The sequence below is a fragment of the Anomaloglossus baeobatrachus genome, chromosome 1 (assembly GCF_048569485.1).
Source record: "Anomaloglossus baeobatrachus isolate aAnoBae1 chromosome 1, aAnoBae1.hap1, whole genome shotgun sequence".
Taxonomy (NCBI): domain Eukaryota; kingdom Metazoa; phylum Chordata; class Amphibia; order Anura; family Aromobatidae; genus Anomaloglossus; species Anomaloglossus baeobatrachus.
This window is the reverse complement of record NC_134353.1, coordinates 873,172,171-873,188,237: the sequence shown is the minus strand read 5'-3', so window position 1 is coordinate 873,188,237 and position 16,067 is coordinate 873,172,171.

The following is a 16,067-nucleotide window of genomic DNA, read 5'->3' as shown; positions in this document are numbered from 1 at the left end:
TGTCTTGGCACTAGTGGGACTAAAGCAAAGTCCAATAGCCACGTATAGGATGCCACTAGGTACACTGAGTGTGTGCTAGTATAATGGCTTAGTTATAATTAGTTGGAGTGTGCAACGCAGGCAGATGCGTTCTGCAAATGTCTTGGCACTAGTGGGACTAAAGCAAAGTCCAATAGCCACGTATAGGATGCCACTAGGTACACTAAGTGTTTGCTAGTATAATGGCTTAGTTATAATTAGTTGGAGTGTGCAACGCAGGCAGATGCGCTCTGCAAATGTCTTGGCACTAGTGGGACTATAGCAAAGTCCAATAGCCACGTATAGGATGCCACTAGGTACACTGAGTGTGTGCTAGTATAATGGCTTAGTTATAATTAGTTGGAGTGTGCAACGCAGGCAGATGCGCTCTGCAAATGTCTTGGCACTAGTGGGACTATAGCAAAGTCCAATAGCCACGTATAGGATGCCACTAGGTACACTGAGTGTTTGCTAGTATAATGGCTTAGTTATAATTAGTTGGAGTGTGCAACGCAGGCAGATGCGCTCTGCAAATGTCTTGGCACTAGTGGGACTATAGCAAAGTCCAATAGCCACGTATAGGATGCCAATAGGTACACTGAGTGTGTGCTAGTATAATGGCTTAGTTATAATTAGTTGGAGTGTGCAACGCAGGCAGATGCGCTCTGCAAATGTCTTGGCACTAGTGGGACTATAGCAAAGTCCAATAGCCACGTATAGGATGCCACTAGGTACACTGAGTGTGTGCTAGTATAATGGCTTAGTTATAATTAGTTGGAGTGTGCAACGCAGGCAGATGCGTTCTGCAAATGTCTTGGCACTAGTGGGACTAAAGCAAAGTCCAATAGCCACGTATAGGATGCCACTAGGTACACTAAGTGTTTGCTAGTATAATGGCTTAGTTATAATTAGTTGGAGTGTGCAACGCAGGCAGATGCGCTCTGCAAATGTCTTGGCACTAGTGGGACTATAGCAAAGTCCAATAGCCACGTATAGGATGCCACTAGGTACACTGAGTGTGTGCTAGTATAATGGCTTAGTTATAATTAGTTGGAGTGTGCAACGCAGGCAGATGCGCTCTGCAAATGTCTTGGCACTAGTGGGACTATAGCAAAGTCCAATAGCCACGTATAGGATGCCACTAGGTACACTGAGTGTTTGCTAGTATAATGGCTTAGTTATAATTAGTTGGAGTGTGCAACGCAGGCAGATGCGCTCTGCAAATGTCTTGGCACTAGTGGGACTATAGCAAAGTCCAATAGCCACGTATAGGATGCCACTAGGTACACTGAGTGTGTGCTAGTATAATGGCTTAGTTATAATTAGTTGGAGTGTGCAACGCAGGCAGATGCGCTCTGCAAATGTCTTGGCACTAGTGGGACTATAGCAAAGTCCAATAGCCACGTATAGGATGCCACTAGGTATACTGAGTGTGTGCTAGTATAATGGCTTAGTTATAATTAGTTGGAGTGTGCAACGCAGGCAGATGCGTTCTGCAAATGTCTTGGCACTAGTGGGACTAAAGCAAAGTCCAATAGCCACGTATAGGATGCCACTAGGTACACTAAGTGTTTGCTAGTATAATGGCTTAGTTATAATTAGTTGGAGTGTGCAACGCAGGCAGATGCGCTCTGCAAATGTCTTGGCACTAGTGGGACTATAGCAAAGTCCAATAGCCACGTATAGGATGCCACTAGGTACACTGAGTGTGTGCTAGTATAATGGCTTAGTTATAATTAGTTGGAGTGTGCAACGCAGGCAGATGCGCTCTGCAAATGTCTTGGCACTAGTGGGACTATAGCAAAGTCCAATAGCCACGTATAGGATGCCACTAGGTACACTGAGTGTGTGCTAGTATAATGGCTTAGTTATAATTAGTTGGAGTGTGCAACGCAGGCAGATGCGCTCTGCAAATGTCTTGGCACTAGGGGGACTATAGCAAAGTCCAATAGCCACGTATAGGATGCCACTAGGTACACTGAGTGTGTGCTAGTATAATGGCTTAGTTATAATTAGTTGGAGTGTGCAACGCATGCAGATGCGTTCTGCAAATGTCTTGGCACTAGTGGGACTAAAGCAAAGTCCAATAGCCACGTATAGGATGCCACTAGGTACACTGAGTGTGTGCTAGTATAATGGCTTAGTTATAATTAGTTGGAGTGTGCAACGCAGGCAGATGCGTTCTGCAAATGTCTTGGCACTAGTGGGACTATAGCAAAGTCCAATAGCTACGTATAGGATGCCACTAGGTACACTAAGTGTTTGCTAGTATAATGGCTTAGTTATAATTAGTTGGAGTGTGCAACGCAGGCAGATGCGCTCTGCAAATGTCTTGGCACTAGTGGGACTATAGCAAAGTCCAATAGCCACGTATAGGATGCCACTAGGTACACTAAGTGTTTGCTAGTATAATGGCTTAGTTATAATTAGTTGGAGTGTGCAACGCAGGCCGATGCGCTCTGCAAATGTCTTGGCACTAGTGGGACTATAGCAAAGTCCAATAGCCACGTATAGGATGCCACTAGGTACACTGAGTGTGTGCTAGTATAATGGCTTAGTTATAATTAGTTGGAGTGTGCAACGCAGGCAGATGCGTTCTGCAAATGTCTTGGCACTAGTGGGACTAAAGCAAAGTCCAATAGCCACGTATAGGATGCCACTAGGTACACTAAGTGTTTGCTAGTATAATGGCTTAGTTATAATTAGTTGGAGTGTGCAACGCAGGCAGATGCGCTCTGCAAATGTCTTGGCACTAGTGGGACTATAGCAAAGTCCAATAGCCACGTATAGGATGCCACTAGGTACACTGAGTGTTTGCTAGTATAATGGCTTAGTTATAATTAGTTGGAGTGTGCAACGCAGGCAGATGCGCTCTGCAAATGTCTTGGCACTAGTGGGACTATAGCAAAGTCCAATAGCCACGTATAGGATGCCACTAGGTACACTGAGTGTGTGCTAGTATAATGGCTTAGTTATAATTAGTTGGAGTGTGCAACGCAGGCAGATGCGTTCTGCAAATGTCTTGGCACTAGTGGGACTAAAGCAAAGTCCAATAGCCACGTATAGGATGCCACTAGGTACACTAAGTGTTTGCTAGTATAATGGCTTAGTTATAATTAGTTGGAGTGTGCAACGCAGGCAGATGCGCTCTGCAAATGTCTTGGCACTAGTGGGACTATAGCAAAGTCCAATAGCCACGTATAGGATGCCACTAGGTACACTGAGTGTGTGCTAGTATAATGGCTTAGTTATAATTAGTTGGAGTGTGCAACGCAGGCAGATGCGCTCTGCAAATGTCTTGGCACTAGTGGGACTAAAGCAAAGTCCAATAGCCACGTATAGGATGCCACTAGGTACACTAAGTGTTTGCTAGTATAATGGCTTAGTTATAATTAGTTGGAGTGTGCAACGCAGGCAGATGCGCTCTGCAAATGTCTTGGCACTAGTGGGACTATAGCAAAGTCCAATAGCCACTGTGAGACTGTGACCGGGGTTATCTATGACGGCCGGTATGTCTCGCCCAGGTTGTGCTCACTCCATGATAGAAAGTAAATCCACTATAGGGTTAATGCTGTTTCCCTACAGGCTTAAGGAAGGGTTAAAAGGAAACAGGAACGAGGGCAGGTGTGCCGGGTGTGGGGGAAGTGACCAGAACTTCCTGAGCCCTCTGCTGGAGAGGCACATGTATTTTGTTATGGACTTTTTGTTTGGACATTAAAACCGTGTGCTGTGAACCTTGATGCCTGGATCCCGTGTCTTCTGCTGCGCAGCCGACCGCGCTACCTCACATATGGTGGAGAATGCGGGCATGACAGCCGGTGAGGTGTAGCATCCATCCCTGGTGACCCAGCTGCGCATGTCCTGGATTCGAGCGGCTATACTACAGCCCAAACCCGGCGACGCCATGGAGGACATACTAAAGCATTTGGCTCAGGCTAATGCACAGCAGCAACAGACCAATGCACACCTGCTCCAATCCTTGCAAGTGCAGGAAAAAAAACTCCAAGAACAGTTGGATCAGGCCAATGCACGTCAGCAGCAATCCTTGCAAGTGCAGGTCAAAATGCACCAAGAACAGATGGAGCAGGCCAATGCACGTCAGCAGCAATCCTTGCAAGTGCAGGACAAAAGGCACCAAGAACAGATGGAGCAGGCCAATGCACGTCAGCAGCAAGCCTTACAATTGCAGGAAAAAAGGCACCAAGAACAGATGGTTCTCCTGGCCAAGTCGATCCGTGCCGGACCGGCAGCAACAACCCCGGGACCGGGTGACGACGGCAGCGTCCGGAAAGCGGTGAGACAAGCGTTGCAAAAGATGACCCCGGGTGATGATGTGGAAGCGTTCCTGGCGGTGTTTGAGCGGGTGGCCGAGCGGGAAAAGCTGCCAACCCCGCAGTGGGCTGAGGTATTGTCGCCCTATCTGACGGGGGAACCCCAAAAAGCGTACCTGGACCTCGGTACCGAGGACGCCATTGACTATGTGACCCTGAAAGCCGAAATACTGGCTCGGTTGGGGGTGAATACCTATGTACGGGCTCAGCGGGTAAATCAGTGGTTCTATGAGGAAGCCAAACCCGTACGCTCCCAGGCCTATGACTTATTACATCTTGTAAAAAAGTGGTTGCAGCCTGACACTCTGAGCCCGGCGCAAATGGTGGAAAGGGTAGTAGTGGATCGTTTTGTGCGCACTTTACCCGTCACCGTTCAACGGTGGGTAGGACAGGGTGACCCGAGTACCCTGGACCAATTAGTGTCCCTGGTAGAGCGGCATGTGGCTACGCAGGACTTGATACGGGACACTGAGACTTTGCGTACCGCCCGTCGGTCCGGCCCCTCCAAGCCTAGGGCCAAGGACCCACCGCTGACAACGGTACAGGAGTCCCCTACCGTCCCGTCTGAGGCCGCGGCCGCCATTCCTGAGGTCCGGAAGGTTCTGTACCCTAAACGACAACCCGTCAAGGGGGTTTCCGTCCCCATTAGATGTTGGCGGTGCCAGCGGGTGGGACATATGGAAGCCCAGTGTCCACTCACCACGGAGCCCATGGATTGTGGGGTTACCCGGCGGGGTTCAATGTATGCTCAGGTGGTGTGTACCGCTGACCTGGTCTCCCCAGAGACAGAGCCCCACTTGTGCCAAATACAGGTGAATGGATGTCCGGTTACAGGATTGTTGGATTCCGGAAGCTTAGTGACCCTTGTGCGATCCACCTTGAGAGCTAAAGTAAAGGCCACAGGACGCACTGTGGGGGTGGTTTGCATACATGGGGACCGCCACGACTATCCCACGGGGATTGTCACCATCACAGCACCTTGCGGTCAGGTGCAACATGAGGTGGGACTTCTTAACACTCTTCCTTATGACGTGATCCTAGGAAGGGATCTGCCCTATTTTTGGACTTTATGGAGGGGACCCCCTAAGTCCCCTCAGATATTGGTCGGTCCGGGACCTGAGCCCTACAATCCTGAATCCGGGACACCTGCCGTAGGGGTCACGATGATAGGGACAGAGTGTGAACCCGATAGGTCACCCCTAGAGGTATTGGCAGGAGAGGCTGAGACGGTCGAGCCCATCCCGGAGTTGGAGGCGTCCCCGGATACGTTTGGGACAGCCCAACTCCAGGACCCTACATTAATACATGCCCGGAGTCGGGTGACAGTAATTGACGGGGTGGCACAGCTGCCCAGTGCCCAGGTCAGGTACCCCCATTTCGCTCTTAAGCAGGATTTACTCTACCGGGTAGATGAAATACGGGGCGTGGGGGTAGAGCAGTTGGTGGTGCCCCGGCCATATCGCCGGCGGGTCCTCGACTTGGCTCATAAACACCTGATGAGTGGCCACCTAGGGGTCAAGAAAACGCAGGAGCGAATATTGCAAAGGTTCTATTGGCCCGGGGTCTTTGGGGAGGTAAAACGGTTCTGCGAAACCTGCCCGGAGTGTCAGCTTACTGCACCCCTGACCCATTTTCGCAGTCCGTTGGTACCGTTACCCATTATAGAAGTCCCTTTTGAACGGATAGGGATGGATCTGGTGGGGCCCCTCGTAAAGTCCGCTCGAGGGCACCAACACATCCTAGTGATCGTTGACTATGCCACCCGGTATCCCGAGGCGATACCTCTCAGACATACTGCAGCAAAGCTTATAGCTCGGGAGTTGTTTGCTGTGTTCTGCCGGGTGGGATTGCCCAAGGAGATCCTTACGGATCAGGGGACCCCATTCATGTCTAAAGTGACCAAAGAGCTATGCCGGCTACTCCAGATCAAGCAGTTGCGTACGTCTGTGTATCATCCGCAAACGGACGGTTTAGTCGAGCGTTTCAATAAAACCCTGAAAACCATGCTAAGAAGGGTGATTTCAAAAGACGGGAAAGACTGGGATATGATGCTTCCCTATTTGATGTTTGCCATACGAGAGGTGCCACAGGCATCCACGGGGTTTTCGCCTTTTGAATTGTTATACGGGCGACATCCCCGGGGATTGTTGGACCTGGCAAAGGAAACATGGGAACAAGAGCCCACCCCCCATAAAAGTGTGATTGAACACATTTTGGGTATGCAGAACCGCATAAGCGCGGTCATGCCAATTGTGAAGGAGCATTTACAGGAGGCTCAGGCCGCGCAAAGCGGCCGCTACAATAGACAAGCCACCGTGCGGACCTTTAAACCCGGGGATCGGGTGTTGGTATTGATCCCCACGGCGGAGAGCAAATTCCTGGCTCAGTGGCAAGGCCCCTACGAGATAAAGGAAAGAGTAGGGGTGGTTAACTATAAAGTATTGCAGCCCGGTAGGCGGAAACCTGAACAAATATACCATGTCAACCTATTAAAACCTTGGCAGGAACGGGAAAGCCTGATGGCTGTTTTTTCCCCACCTCCCTCCTCTTCGGGTCGTTCACATCCGGCTCCAGTGACCTCCGGAGAGGACGAACCGGAAGTAAGGATTGGAGAAGCCCTCACCAAGCAACAGAGGCGAGAGGCCAGACGGTTGGTTCAGCAGAACCCCGATGTCTTCTCCGAGCTGCCCGGTAGGACCAGTCTGATACGACATGATATTGTCACCGAGCCCCACCTGAAGGTACGCCTGAAGTCATACCGGGTACCGGAGGCTCGACGACAAGCCATATCGGAGGAAGTAAAGACAATGTTACGCCTGGGGGTCATCGAAAAATCCCGGAGTGAATGGGCTAGTCCGATTGTCCTAATACCAAAACCCGATGGCTCCTTAAGGTTCTGCAATGACTTTAGGAGATTGAACGAAATATCCAAGTTCGATCTCTACCCCATGCCCCGGGTGGATGAGCTGATTGATAGGCTGGGACAGGCGCGATATTTTACCACGCTCGACCTGACCAAAGGGTACTGGCAGGTGCCACTAACGGAGTCCGCCAAGGAGAAAACCGCTTTTGTTACGCCGGAGGGTCTCTTCCACTATGTTGTCTTGCCTTTTGGGTTACATGGCGCTCCGGCCACGTTCCAGAGGTTGATGGACTTAGTGCTGGAACCCCACCAGGCGTATGCATCAGCGTACCTGGATGACATCATTATTTACAGCTCCGATTGGCAGACCCACTTGGAACAGGTACAAGCGGTGGTGGACGCGCTTCGATCAGCCGGATTGACAGCCAATCCCAAGAAATGTGCATTGGGACTCACGGAAGCCCGCTACTTGGGCTACGTGATAGGCCAAGGAGTGATTAAGCCCCAAATTAACAAGGTTGAGGCGATCCAGAAGTGGCCTAGACCCCTGACCACGAAGCAGGTTAGGGCCTTCCTGGGTATCGTGGGGTACTACAGGAGGTTTGTAAAGGATTTTGCGGGACTATCAGCCCCCTTGACGGACCTTCTCAAAGGCAAGAAGTCCGTCATGGTGCGGTGGACTCCGCAGGCCGTGGACTCCTTCCGGGCCCTGAAGGGGGTCCTGTGCGGACAGCCCGTTCTGGTCAACCCTGATTTCCGGAAGGAGTTCATTGTACAGACTGACGCCTCGGAGGTCGGCCTGGGGGCAGTGCGGTCTCAGGTGGTTCAGGGGGAGGAACACCCCGTCACCTTCTTAAGTAGGAAGCTCACCCCTCCCGAGCGGAATTATAGCGTAGTGGAGAAGGAGTGCCTGGCGATCAAGTGGGCTTTGGAGTCCCTACGCTATTACCTGCTGGGACGGCAGTTTCGCTTGGTGACGGATCACTCTCCACTGGTCTGGATGAGGTCCGCCAAGGAACGGAATGCCCGGGTTACCCGGTGGTTCCTTTCTCTGCAGAACTTCCGGTTTACGGTTGAACACCGGGCCGGTAGGTTGCAGGGCAACGCCGATGCCTTGTCCCGCGGCCCGTGCTTGATGGCTGGAGTTCAACCCCGCACGCTTGAACTGAGGGGGGGGGTATGTGAGACTGTGACCGGGGTTATCTATGACGGCCGGTATGTCTCGCCCAGGTTGTGCTCACTCCATGATAGAAAGTAAATCCACTATAGGGTTAATGCTGTTTCCCTACAGGCTTAAGGAAGGGTTAAAAGGAAACAGGAACGAGGGCAGGTGTGCCGGGTGTGGGGGAAGTGACCAGAACTTCCTGAGCCCTCTGCTGGAGAGGCACATGTATTTTGTTATGGACTTTTTGTTTGGACATTAAAACCGTCTGCTGTGAACCTTGATGCCTGGATCCCGTGTCTTCTGCTGCGCAGCCGACCGCGCTACCTCACACCACGTATAGGATGCCACTAGGTACACTGAGTGTTTGCTAGTATAATGGCTTAGTTATAATTAGTTGGAGTGTGCAACGCAGGCAGATGCGCTCTGCAAATGTCTTGGCACTAGTGGGACTATAGCAAAGTCCAATAGCCACGTATAGGATGCCACTAGGTACACTGAGTGTGTGCTAGTATAATGGCTTAGTTATAATTAGTTGGAGTGTGCAACGCAGGCAGATGCGTTCTGCAAATGTCTTGGCACTAGTGGGACTAAAGCAAAGTCCAATAGCCACGTATAGGATGCCACTAGGTACACTAAGTGTTTGCTAGTATAATGGCTTAGTTATAATTAGTTGGAGTGTGCAACGCAGGCAGATGCGCTCTGCAAATGTCTTGGCACTAGTGGGACTATAGCAAAGTCCAATAGCCACGTATAGGATGCCACTAGGTACACTGAGTGTGTGCTAGTATAATGGCTTAGTTATAATTAGTTGGAGTGTGCAACGCAGGCAGATGCGTTCTGCAAATGTCTTGGCACTAGTGGGACTAAAGCAAAGTCCAATAGCCACGTATAGGATGCCACTAGGTACACTGAGTGTGTGCTAGTATAATGGCTTAGTTATAATTAGTTGGAGTGTGCAACGCAGGCAGATGCGCTCTGCAAATGTCTTGGCACTAGTGGGACTATAGCAAAGTCCAATAGCCACGTATAGGATGCCACTAGGTACACTAAGTGTTTGCTAGTATAATGGCTTAGTTATAATTAGTTGGAGTGTGCAACGCAGGCAGATGCGCTCTGCAAATGTCTTGGCACTAGTGGGACTATAGCAAAGTCCAATAGCCACGTATAGGATGCCACTAGGTACACTGAGTGTGTGCTAGTATAATGGCTTAGTTATAATTAGTTGGAGTGTGCAACGCAGGCAGATGCGCTCTGCAAATGTCTTGGCACTAGTGGGACTATAGCAAAGTCCAATAGCCACGTATAGGATGCCACTAGGTACACTGAGTGTGTGCTAGTATAATGGCTTAGTTATAATTAGTTGGAGTGTGCAACGCAGGCAGATGCGTTCTGCAAATGTCTTGGCACTAGTGGGACTAAAGCAAAGTCCAATAGCCACGTATAGGATGCCACTAGGTACACTAAGTGTTTGCTAGTATAATGGCTTAGTTATAATTAGTTGGAGTGTGCAACGCAGGCAGATGCGTTCTGCAAATGTCTTGGCACTAGTGGGACTAAAGCAAAGTCCAATAGCCACGTATAGGATGCCACTAGGTACACTAAGTGTTTGCTAGTATAATGGCTTAGTTATAATTAGTTGGAGTGTGCAACGCAGGCAGAGGCGCTCTGCAAATGTCTTGGCACTAGTGGGACTATAGCAAAGTCCAATAGCCACGTATAGGATGCCACTAGGTACACTGAGTGTTTGCTAGTATAATGGCTTAGTTATAATTAGTTGTAGTGTGCAATGCAGGCAGACGTGCTCTGCAAATGTCTTTGCACTAGTGGGACTATAGCAAAGTCCAATAGCCACAGATAGGATGCCACTAGGTACACTGAGTGTTTGCTAGTATAATGGCTTAGTTATGAGTTGGAGTGTGCAGAGGACAAGAGGGTACAGTGGCAGGATTGTGGTGCTCTGGGTAGAGGAATGGAAGCCTGCCTTTCTATTCCCTCCTAATGGTGAAATGCAGGGAGGAAATCCCTGACCTTGGCTGCACAGACGCTGGCGCTGTTTTCAGGACCTGTCACCTTAACTCTGACCCTGCCGGTTTGAGCCCTTAAAAGGACTGCTATAAAGTGCTCTCCCTATGCTGTCTAACGCTGTGTATGCAGCGCATACAGCTGTATCGGCTATAGGACTCAGGATGACGGAGCTGCGACAGTGATGTCTGACACCCAAGACGCAGAAGGCAGATAATGGCGTCCGTGAAGAAAATGTCCGGTTTTATAATGCAGGGACATGTGACATGCAGATCCTATCACACATGCCGTTGCTTCTCTGGCTCAAAGTCCACTTAGCTGTGTGTGTGTCTGTGATTGGCTGACATGCTGGCCCGCCCCACAAGACGCGCGCGCTTAGGGAAGGAAGACAAGAAAAAAAAAAAAAAAAATGGCGATCGCCATTATAGAAACAGCAGTGATCTGAAGGCGCTGTTCACGCACACTATACACTGAAATGTGATAATAGTTTGATTCACAGAGTGACTTACACTATTACAGCAGAAACCAAGCTATGATTTAGCTGTTTTTTGGCTGCTAGTTCGATCTAGAACATGCCCCAAAATCACTCGAGCCTAGAACTGGAGAACCACGAACCACGAACCGCGCTCAACTCTACTACTAACGCACGTGTGACAGCAAATGACCGACCTACGTGCAATCTCATAAGATCCCGTATGCAACCTGGGCGTGTCACAGGAGAGCACGAGTGGGAGCGCCAGCCATGACCGATGGACACATGGGCTGGATCAGTGGTTACGGAGCGGTGCAATGACGGTGAAGCTGGATCACTGGGTACAGAGCGGTGCAGAGACGGTGAGACCAGATCAGTGGGTAAGGAGCGCTGCTGGGACACCGGGAGCGTGACAGAATGGTCTTTCTATATATTTGTCCCTTCTGCCTCTTTTTTTCCCTCCAGTGTATTACAAATATACAGGAGGGAAACTGATGTGGGATCTAATTCCATAGTTTTTTATGGGATCACTCCCATTCATCCCACACATCAGTTGTTGCACTGGACCCTTCAAAAAGATGCATCAGAAAATGCTAATTTGTTGCGTGCTCCTATTAGGGTCTCAAGAGAAACTAATAATAAAAAAAAAGCTGGATGACAACTGATGTCGTTTTGACATCAGTTGAGATCAGATGAGGTGTAAAGAAGGATTGACCCCTTTTGAGGAACTGGTATTGTGATATTACACAAAAAAATACTGGTTTTGAAGTCAATGTGGAAAAAGACGTTATATAAACCCGACCGATCGGGCACTCTGCAGTAGACTCGTACATGGAAATCTTGAGGCCTCAGAACAAGTCCAAATTTGGTCCCATCATGGCCACCAATTTGCCATGACAGGAGCCCATCAGGGTTTGCATGGACACCCTTTGTTTAACCACTTAGATGCTGTGGTCACAGTACACCACAGCATCTAATGGGGTTAAACTGCTACGAGAAGAGCGAGTTCTAATGGCAGCAGTTACTGCTTTCTAAAATAACCAAGGCCTCCTTCACATGTCTGTGAAACATGTTCCTGTTTTGCACGGTCGTGTTAAAGGTGCGTATGGCCCATCCGTGTGTCGATATTTTGGTACAACATGTGCTGTCTGTGATAGGACACAGAGAGCAGGAACTTTTTACTCACCTGTCACCGGCGCTTCTGTCCCCGCTGCTGATTTCTCCGGCGCTGCTGCTTCCTGGTGTGCAGTGCAGTAAATATTCATGAGCATAATGAGCGGGCCTGGAAGCAAGTGACAGCAGCGTCAAAGACAGCAGCGCTGGAGACAGGTGAGAAAATAATTTTATTTCAAAGACACGTGTTTTCTCCAGTGCATGTCACACTCATGTCACAAGGATCACATCAGTGTGTGGTCCGTGTGACATCAGTGCTGCTGGAGAAAAATGGACTTGTATCCATGCAAAACACATGGACACGCATGTGCTCCATACAGACACAGTCCTTGTGAAAACACTGATGTGTGCGCAGACCCATTACTTTTATTGGGTCTGCCTCTGTCCGTGTCTCCGATATGTATGAAAACGGACGTCATCGTATTGGAATCACTGACGTGTGTCGGGGGCCCAAAAGATAGAAATAAGGCTCCATACACTTCTACCCTACATGTTGGCACCATGCTTAACGGGAACCTGTCAGCAGATTTGGGGCCTACAAGCTGCGGCCACCACTAGTGGGCTCTTATATACAGCATTTTAACATGCTGTATATAAGAGCTTAGGTCGCTGTGTAGAACGTAAAAATGACTTTATAATACTTACCTAAACGGTCGCTGTGGTGGAGTTGGGTCATATGGGCGTCTCCGTTCTCCGGTGCCGGTGCCTCCTCTTTGGATCATCTTCGTCCTCCTTCTGAAGCCTGTGAACATGAAGCGTCCTATGTCATACACACTAGCCGGTCTGCACAGGACCTCAATGCCGGCGAGTGTGGATGACGTGGGACGCGTTATGTGTGACGCCCTGGCCTATCACGACCTGTCACAGGGTATTGTGCAATCTGCCCTTCTGTGCAATATCCACCTCCTCCTTGGTTACAGGTCCCTAGCCAATGGTGTTTCCAAAACTAGCTAATCAAAATCCTAGGAATACTCTGCTCCACACCCCACCAGACACACCAGTGGATGGCCTGAGTGGAATAGGGTCACCTACTTGGGGGGGATGGTTAAGGGGAAGTCAGGAGTGTCAGGAGTAGGCCAGTGCAGTGTTGGAAGTGAAGGAGAGAGGAGGTCAGGAGCTGGACTCCTTGGAAGTACTAGGTAGCAGATGTTGGTCTGGCCCTGGTAGGAGCTGGACTCTCGGTCACAGGGGATCGTTACAAGGGGCACGGTATTGTCGTGGAGGACAGCCGGCGGCCTTGTACCATCACCGGCTGGGACCAGGGCACAATGGGGTACGTGGACCCTAGGTCAGGGATTAGCTTCAGGCAACCTGACAAGTCACCCGACGAGAATGGAGCCTTCAAGATCTGCTCTCCACCCGCTCCAGAATCAGGGTACTAGCGCAACGAGGGGGATAGGACTTTCCACTAAAACGGTCCTGGAAATCCCAAGCGTGAACCCTGAGAGCAAGCTCCCTCAGTTAGCCAAGCTGGGGAGCGGGACCCGACTAGTTTCAAGCTATAAGGGCCAATTAAGAAGAGAACAAGGTGCCAAGGGAAAAGTCACAGATCATCAGGCAACACCAGCAGAAACGGGACCCAAACATGCTCCCCCTCAGTGGCAGCGGTGTCCAGAACTTTGTTTTACTAAGTTGTCGGTGTCAGCATTATTAGACTGAGTGAGTACGCAAGTGACCCTTACCTCCCCAACGGTACATCCCTGTCACCATCACTGAGTCCCGGGCATTCCCCCCTACCCGTGGAGGGGTTAAACACCTGGCTGCCCACTCCATCACCACCGGGTACTCCCCAGCTGCAGCAGTGGTACTCTACCTTACCACACACCACGGGTGCCATCACGAACTGTAAATACACCATCCCCTGTAAATATCCCCTAAATTCGAGTGGCCGCATGACCCCCGGGTCCGGACGCCCCTCGAGCCACCGCGGATCCGGATCCAAGCAGCCCGGCTGCTGACTTGGGGGCGGCACATATGCACCCCGGCTTCAGAAGAAGGATGAAAAAGATGGCTGAAAGAGGAGGCATGGGCACTGGAAAACGGAGACGCCAATATGACCCAACTCCACCACAGCGATCATTTAGGTGTGTATTATAAAGAGATTTTTACATTCTACACTGCGGCCTGGGCTCTTATATACAGTATGTTAGAATGTTGTTGACGAGCCCATGTGGTCTGGGGGGTTACTCGTCACCAGGCCGGTGTAGGGGGTGGGATGTCACAGCAGCCAGGCCCGGTTCCGTGACCCCGGTAATGTCAATAAAGATGGAAGAAGGGAATATTTTCAGGGGAGAAGAGTTTGTATTCGTGACGCCACCTGTGGTTTGCGGCTAATATAGGAGCCTATGCTGCGGGGAGTATCCTCTGGGGCAGATGGTAGCGCAGCTCAGTTGATGCAGCTCTCCACAGGCAGAGCTCAGGCCCCAGGGATGATTGGAGAGGTAGTCTTGGTGTTTTAATGTTGGGGTGCAGGACTGAAGACGCTGATAATAACTGGACAACACAGGGGTTGTAGTTTCCTATATCTTTACTTGGCAGATGTTATTACAGGCCCGGGAGTCTGGCCCAGAGGATAATGAGAGTACGGTCAGCCTAGAAGCAATGAGGGGATTCACCTTGCCAGGTGGGTTGGAGGCCTTCCTGGTTGCGCTAAGTGTGTGAGTCTCTGTACCTTGGAGTCGCACAGTGACCCTCTTCCTAGTTCTTGTTGTTTGTCCTTTCCCTTTTGGCAGGCAGTGCAAACCGGTCTCGGTACCGCCTGTGTTACTGCGGTCCCGGGCTCTATTTTGCTGCTTCACCTCTGGGTATTCTTTTGGGCCAGGGAACTTGAAATCTCCTGTCCTCCGGACTTTACTGATGGGGCTTTAGCACCTAACAGTCTAGGACCCCGGGGCCCTGTTTACTGTGCCTGGTCGTGGGAGAGCTATGTGAGACAGCTCTCTTTCAGCGACTGTCTGTACTGCTCGCCTCTGATGGTCTTAAGTGTTTTTCTTTCTGTTCCTGTGCGTGTGTGTGACTGTAACCCCTGCTCCAGGCCAGTATACAGAGGGAAGCTCCTCTCAAAATGGGTTCTTGAGCTCCCCCTACTGGTCTGGAGTTAGAAATGTTGTGTGTTAGTGGAGCTAGCATGGGAGATCCCCTCCTTGCCTCCAGGCATGGCATCACCTCCTGTGAGAAGGGCAACGCCACTGTGGCTCCCAGACTCCTGGGGTACCACCTTGTATATAAGAGCCCATTGGTGGTGGCCGCAGCTTATAGGCCCCAAATCTGGTGACAGGTTCCCTTTAACAATCTTACGGACCACCTAGCAGCTGCATGGTCTGCCACCATTGGGAGCATGCCATTGTGCTACGGCATAAATTAAAAGAGGTATGGCTCGTGATGAGATTGTCTAAAGTGGATTCTTAAAAGCTCAAGATGAGTGGAAAGGAAAGTGTCGCGGGCGGAGGAGGGGACGCTGCGCTCACCCACTGCTCGGGTCCGGCTGCTGCTGCTGCTCGGTGGTGGCTCGAGCGGTGGGCCGGATCCCGGGGACTCGAGCGGCGTTCCTCGCCCGTGAGTGAAAGGGGGTGGTTTGGTTTAGGGATATTGTCCGTGATGCCACCCACGGTTGTGGTGAGGTTAGTGACACCACCGCTGCTCTGGACGGGGATCCCGGGAGCGGTGACAGGGAGCAGCTTAGATGTTGGTTCTCCCCTCCGTGGGTAGGGGGTTGGTGATCCCGGGGCCCGGTGATGGGGTAGGGATGTTTGTCAGGCGGGTTACGGGGCCTGGTGATGTGCAGTGTCGTGGGGGCAGCGCTGTGCCACACGGCACGGTGGTACTCACTCAGCCAGTAATTCACACAGAGTCTCTGGTCAAACAAACGGCTGGATAGACGGGTCCCACAGGCGGCTGCGGTTGTTCTCCTCCCGGCAGGTTGATGGTGACTGCCTTTCCCTGCACCTGTGTAGTGTGTATGGTTCCAATGGGTTCCCACCGGTAACCCGCTCCCCAGCTTGGATATGCGCTGAAGGAGCCCCT